Here is a 7224-nt window from a genome sequence, read left to right as displayed (position 1 = left end):
AGAAGAGCCCTGCTGGATCAGACCAGGGGTCCATCTAGTCCAGCCTCCTGTCTCACACAGTGGCCAACCAGTTCCTCTGGAGGGCCAGCAACAGGGAATAGAGGCCGAGGCATTCCCCTGATGTTGCCTCCTGGCTCTGGGATTCAGAGACTTAGTGCCTCTGAATGTGGAGGTTCCCCTGAGTCACCACGGCTAGTAGCCACTGATAGACTTATGCTCCATGAACCTGTGGCCCATTACACACGCACATCTTACTGCAGATTTTCCAAGCAGCAGGTCTTTAAGCTTGACTTCTGATTCTGTGCCTGCCTTACACACCGTTCTTTTTCCTATGGTGTATTTATTCTGCAGCTACAATTTTAAAAACTCACCGTTCTAAATTGAGGTGGGAACATCACTTGTGTCATGTGGGAGTGGCATCCAAAGGTTGTTTTTTTTAAAAAAAAAATTACACAATTGCTCTATTGCAGCTGTGCAGTAGCATCTTCAGCAAGCGCCTTCCATTTAAATCCTGGTGGTTCAGGTTTTGTGCATGCATTTTAGAATCAGTTCGCGGAATTAAAGGGAACTGAAAGGAAGGCAGGGAAAGGGGGGAAACCTATGTTGAAACTGACAAGACTTTTTTTTTTGAAACTGACAAGCAGCTGTGAAGCCCAGTTTTCCATATTGCCGAGCACTAGGGCAGGGGTGTCAAACATATGGTCCACAGGCCAGATCCGGCTCCTGCAGGGCTCCTATCCCATCCATAAGCAACTGGCTCTCTGCTGCTTCCTGTTCCCTGCATTGCAGCTCCTTTTGCCCAGTCTCTCCTATTTCCTGCTTCGCAGAGAGTGAGAAAAAGCCAAACCTCCCTTCCCTCGATTAGCTGAGGGCTCCTCTCCCTTTGGGGAGGTGGAGGGAGGGAAAGAGCCAGAGAAAGAGAGAAAATGGAGTCCCGTGGCACTTTTAAGACAAACAATCTACTTGCAATTTCTTGCTTTCGAACTGCTAGGTTGGCAGGAACCTATAGGACCCATTTATCAGTGAAGAAATTAACTTTGAAATAGCAGTACAGCAAATGTTATTCGACAGTTGTATCCTCAAACCTGAAAGAACGCAACAGCCCTGTTCATCAAGATTACCCCCCACCCCCAAGCCAGGAGACGGTGTCTCACATCACTCGCACTCTCTCCTGGGTGGATTCTCATTCAAGCCGACTGAATCTCTTCGTGTTGGGGCCAGTCTGCGCAAACACTCGGCTGACAGCTCTCATCACGAGGGAGGAGGAAGAGGAGAGGTGCTTCACCCCCGCGCCCCTGCAGCAACACGCAAGGCAGCTTCACGCAGAGGCCTATCCACACACAGGACCGCCATGCCCAATTCACCCAAGGAATGCTGGCGGAAACTGAGCCTCGTGTCGTGCCAGGTGCACTGACGGACAGACTGGGGCACCTTGCTCTTTCCCCTTGCAGAGATGTTCACTGGTCGAGGAGGTGCGGGAGCCAGCCTTCAGAGGCGAGGCCCACTGTCCACGCAGCCCACGCCAGAGAGGACAAGCCCCGGAGCTAAAGGAGCCTGATTCATACAGAGATGGGGAGAGGGTTGGCAGGACTAGAGATGCAAAGGCCCGGGAAAAAAGCGGGAAAATTCAGGAGGGGGGGGGAAACAGTTTTCCCCCGTTTTTTTCCTGAAGCCTTTGGGGGTTTTTCCCGAAAAATTGGAAAAATTAAAAAAAGAAAAGGAAAAAAAATTGATTATGGAACGTTTTATTTTAACATGATGAATAAAATATTTTAAGACAAGGTGTTCAAATATTTTCCAAATAATTTCTAAAAAATATGTATGATATCAGATTGATCTAATTTCTGTGCACTGAGGACAAGCAAGTCCTAGGTTACAAACTGAACTGAAACTGATGCTGATAATTACAGAAAATGATTCTGATTAAATTTAATGCCCATTCATTGAAATTTAGTCCCACACTCCCTTCTATACACTTCCCCCCCTCTTCAGTTCTTTTTATGAGAATGGTTTTTTATTATTTAATACTGTGAAGAGGAAATATGAATAACTGTTACTTCTGGGTTTTTAAAAATTGTTTTGTGGAGGGTTTTTTTGTCTGTTCCACATAAACTAGGAAACAGTTCAGGAGATAGTTGCTCCATTTGTTACAATTACAAATAAATATTTAAAAAGTAAATTCTGTTTGTAATAATTGTTTGGATACACTATATTTTTAATAGGCTAGTTGTGATAATTTCATGCCAAGTTAAAATGTCCATAGTCATATTTTATGTTCCTAAAGTAACAGAATGACTTTCAATCTGGAAAAGAAAAAAAAAGTGCTAATGTAGCATTTTTTTCAATTTTTCTGAAAATTTCCGTTTTCCCCCGGGAAAAAACTGGGTTTTTTTCCGAGCTTCAAAATTTCCAGAAATTTTACATCTCTAGTCAGGACTATGCCATGAAAGGACTGTGCCACTTCAGACCTGCAGGTGGAGGATGGTTAAGGTTCCTATACTGTTAAGGTGTGTCTGTTGCGGGGAGGGGAAAGGAAAGGAGAATGTAAGCCGCTCTGAGACTCCTTCAGGTAGTGAAGGGCGGGGTATAAATCTAATCTCTTCTTCTTCATCCCACCATCTCATTCTCCGACATGTGTAAACCAGGTCCAATTCTGACGGATGGGGCCATGTGCATCAAACGGGACATGGCAGCATCATACTTGCCCTAATCATGTGGGTGGGTGGGTGTCAAGTTAAGAGCAAAAGGGGCCTGTTAATTGTGCCTGCTCTGCGGTCTCATCCCTCTCCCTGTCCCATGTGATTCTCTCCCAGCATTAAAGATGGGGTGAAAAAAACACATTAAGGGAAAGGTAGGTGGTGGGGGGAAGGGGGGGAAGGTTACGGGGATAGTAGTGGTTTGGTGTAGTGGTTAAGTGCACGGACTCCAATCTGGGAAAACTGGGTTTGATTCCCGACTCCTCCACTTGCAGCTCCTGGATGACCTTGGGCAAGCCATAGTTCTGTCTGAGCTGTTCTCTCAAGGGCAGTCCTGGAAAGAGCTCTCTCGGCCCCGCCTACCTCACAGGGTGTCTGTTGTGGGGAGGGGAAGGGAAAGGAGTTTGTAAGCCGCTCTAAGACTCCGAGTGAAGGGTGGTGTATAAATCCAATCTCCTCCTCTCCTCCTTCTAGGAGGAAGGAAAAGGGCAGGGGGAAGGTTCCGCACCCGTCACCAGCAATGTTCCCTCCAAGCTGTGGAGTCTTGTGAGCAAAAATTCTACTTCGTGAGCTGCTGGCATTAAAGGTGTGAGCTAGCGATTTGGCTACTGCATAAATTGGTTTGCTCTGGAGCCATCCTTCCTGAGCCAAGGCAAAAATGTGTGAGCCAGAGGCTAAAAAACTGTGAGCTAGCTCGCACTAACTCAGCTTAGAGGGAACACTGGTCACCAGTGAGCTTTCCCCTACAAAACCGGCCTCTGACTCCTTCTCCCCCCGCATTCCACACAACCTGAGCCGATGCGGGTTTGATCACACAGATCTGCTTCTCTGGTGGCGCCCTGTGCTCCGGTGTGCTTTGAGGTTACAGGAAGGGGCATCTCTGCCACGGCTGGAAACACCCTGCCCCCCAAGCGTCCCCCCACTCTGATCAATGTGGGGGGGGGAGCAAAAAAAACCCAGCAGGCTAATTGTGTCGGAGCAAGTGTGTGTGTGTGTGTGTGTGTGTGTGTGTGCCTGTTATGGGGGAGAGGGCATGAAGCAGAGATGACAAATGTCGACCTTCAATGAGTGGCTTCACAACCGAGGGTGCTGCTCCAGGCCAGCGGCAGCTGCACAAGAAGGGGGCTATTGTGTGGCTCCAGGCCCAGCTGGGTCGTCGACTCTCCCCTGTGGGCCCCCCCACTTTCCCGCAGGTGACATCACCATGGGGCACGGCGGGAAGCGCTGAGACACTCCAGATGATGGAGGGCCCTGGGAAAGGAGGTGCCTCTGTGGAAACAAAGGGCACCTTTGACGCCCCCCCCTTCTCTGAGGGACGGAGAAGGCTGGGGAGAGCAGGCTCGCGCCTCAGACAAGGCAGGGTTCTTCCTTAAGACAAACTTCAGATTGTGCCTGGCCAGCCAGCTGCTCTTTGCAGGAATTTGCCAGAGGCTGTGGAGTTGAAGGTGCCCTGGCTGGGCCCGGGAGGGCGTCTGGGGACAAAAAGGAGCCACCAGGGCAGACTTCGCCATTACCCGAGGGAGCCAACGAGCCAGGGGGAGACCCAGAACGTTCCGTCCCGGGAAGGAACCCGCTTTGTTTAGAAACTCACTCGTGAAAACGACAACAACTCTGTGGTCCTGTGGATAGGGGACTGGACTCTAAACCTGGGAGTCGTGGGTTTGAATCCCTGCTTGGCCGCAGGTACACTGGAGAAGTCTCCCTCCCTTCATAAGCAACGGTTTCCCCACTACAACCTTAGCTTGCTATTTAGTTTTGTCTTGCATATCTTAAAACATCTTCATCGTGTTACATGCCAAGTTTGGTGTAGTGGTTAAGTGTGCGGACTCCAATCTGGGAGAAACGGGTTTGATTCCCCACTCCTCCACTTGCAGCTGCTGGATGACCTTGGGCAAGCCGTAGTTCTGACAAGAGCTGTCCTTGAAAAAAAGCAGTTTCTGTCAGAGCTCCCTCAGCCCCGCCCACCTCACAGGGTGTCTGTTGTGGGGAGGGGGAGGGGGAGGGAAAGGAGTTTGTAAGCCGCTCTGAGACACCTTTGGGTAGTGAAGGGTGGGGTATAAATCCAATCTCTTCTTCTTCTTCTCTTCAATGTACTTGAAAAAGTGTGCATGCACAAGAACAGGGTTCCCCCACCACATTTGCTCCTGCATGACTACTTTCTATTTACTAATTGGTTTTGAGGTGTAAATAAGGACAAAATGACCTAGTTCACAGCAGGAAAAACTGGACTTTTCTCAGGATGCCAATGACAGCACCTCTGCTATGCACGAAAAGCTCAGCAATTTGCGAAGGGAAGTTTCTCAGTAGCCTATCCTGATGTCCTGCATGAGAACATCAGCCAAGGGAAGCTTCCGCCGGCAGGCAGTTTCCTCGCAAGTGGAGTGACATCCCTCCGACAAGATGCAGTCCTGGGGGAGGGGGGGCTGGGTGTGTTCTGGCCTCCCTTCTCAGTTCTTCATGCTGGGTACAGCAAGACTCAAGCGGCTGGTGCCCAACTGAGATCATGCCAGAGAGGACTCATCCAGCACACTCACAAGAGCTGTCCTTGAAAAAGAGCAGTTTCTGTCAGAACTCTCTCGGCCCCACCCACCTCACAGGGTGTCTGCTGTGGGGAGGGGAAGGAGTTTGTAAGCTGCTCTGAGACTCCCTTGGGTAGTGAAGGGCGGGGTATAAATCCAATCTCTTCTTTTTTTCTTCTTCAGCAAAGAACAATATGGAAGGGATTTCCTGAGTTAACATTGGAAAATGATTATTCAGCTACAAGGCCACGTCCTACGAAACTGACATTCTGTATCCAGACAAAAACCACAGCTGTGGCTCAAAAACTTTACAGCTATGGGGTGCGCAGACCCGGGACGGGGAGAACAGCCTTGCCTGGGCCTTCGAGCCTTGTACCGATGGCTGAGTGTGGTGAGGGTTTACATATTAGGCCTCTCTCCCTCTAGATGGACACCTGTCCCCCAGCTGAAGAATCTTCATCAGATGAATGCACCCAATTTATATTTGGGGAAGGGTGGAGAGTTTCTCCCTTGCTTGCTATGAAAATTGTGTGTGTGTGTGTGTGTGTGTGATGCTGCCGAGTCACTTTTGACATCCTAGCGTTACTGTCCTTTCCATTGACTCTTTGCCTTCTCATAATGTGACCAAAGTACGATAGCCTCCGTTTAGTCATTCTAGCTTCTAGGGCTTGATTTGATCTAAAGGCAAAAGTAAAGGTTTCCCTTGTTCGAAAGCCAGTTGTATCTGACTATAAGGGATGGTGCTCACCTCCATTTCCAGGCAAACAAGCCAGCGCTGTCCGAAGAAGTTTCCATGGTCATGTGGCCGGCATGACTAAACGCCGAGGCGCACGGAACGCTGTTACCTTCCCACCGAAGCGGTACCTATTCATCTACTTGCAATTTCTTGCTTTCGAACAGCTAGGTTGGCAGGAGCTGGGACCAGGGACGGGAGCTCACTCCGTCATGCGGCACTCGGATCTCGAACTGCCGAGCTACCGACCTTCCGGTCTGCAGCTCAGCAACTTAACCTCTGAATCACTGCAGCCCTTGATTTGTTCTAGACCCTGCTTATTTGTCTTTCTGGCAGTCCAGGGTATCCGTAAAACTCTCCTCCAACACATTTCAAAGGAATCAACTTCCTGTCAGCTTTCTTCATTGTCAAGCTTTCATATCCATAGATAGCAATGGGGGAATACTGTGGTACGAACTATCTCGATCACCAGCAGTTACATTTCAGGACCTTTTCTAGCCCCTTCGTGGCTGCCCTTCCCAGTCTCAATCCTCTTCTGATTTCTTGGTTGCCATCCCCCTTTTGCTTGATGATCCAAGAAATAGAAAACCCTTCATGACGGCAATTTCTTCATTGTCAACCTTTAAGTTGTGCACTTCCCCAGTAGTTATTACTTTTGTCTTCTTGATGTTCAGCTGGTAACAGTCTTTGTTGTACAGAAATTAGGAACACCTTAATTCGGGGGTGTCAAACATGCGGCCCTCTCCTCCTTCCAGTTCTGTTGCTGCTGCTGCTGCATCATAACTTACTTCACCAAATTCTCTTCATCGCTCAGCCATTTCATGTTTTCACCTGGGTCCTAGACTCAGAACTCTGAGCATGACATTTCTGTGGTGAATGTCAATAAATCAAAAGTAGGTTTGCTGCTTACAGAGCTAATTTTTTAAGCTAATTGTTTAAGCATGTTTTTATTTTAAGTAAAAAAAAATATGTATCTTTGTGTTTGTGTCCTTTATAAAGTTTATGTTTCCACTACCTGGCATGACACACGTGGCCCGGCCCAGCAAGGTCTCGTTTATGTCACATCCAGCCCTCCTAACAAATGAGTTCGACACCCCTGCCTTAATTCATGGGTTCGGGAGGAGGAGGAATATCTGCTCAGACTCCTAACGGTCCTTTTAGATGCACTCCTGCTAAAAGCTTTGACTGGGGGTGGGGGTGGGGGGGTTCACAATGTAGAGGAGCGTCTCCAGGGCCTCACTGGTCAGCCCCTCCCCAACCTCATTTTCTTAATCTG

General features: G+C 48.8%; 1 protein-coding gene across 1 annotated transcript in view; it reads right to left on the bottom strand.

Annotated features, from left to right (window-relative positions):
• Positions 1 to 7224, bottom strand: part of DNAJC7 (DnaJ heat shock protein family (Hsp40) member C7) — a 52679-nt gene that overhangs the window by 12589 nt on the left and 32866 nt on the right. The window lies entirely within an intron of this gene.

Source organism: Gekko japonicus, unplaced genomic scaffold, assembly GCF_001447785.1.
Source record: "Gekko japonicus isolate JY-2015 unplaced genomic scaffold, Gekko_japonicus_V1.1 scaffold1666, whole genome shotgun sequence".
NCBI classification, from domain to species: domain Eukaryota; kingdom Metazoa; phylum Chordata; class Lepidosauria; order Squamata; family Gekkonidae; genus Gekko; species Gekko japonicus.
The sequence above is the reverse complement of the archived record's forward strand: the minus strand, read 5'-3'. Positions and strand labels throughout refer to the sequence as shown.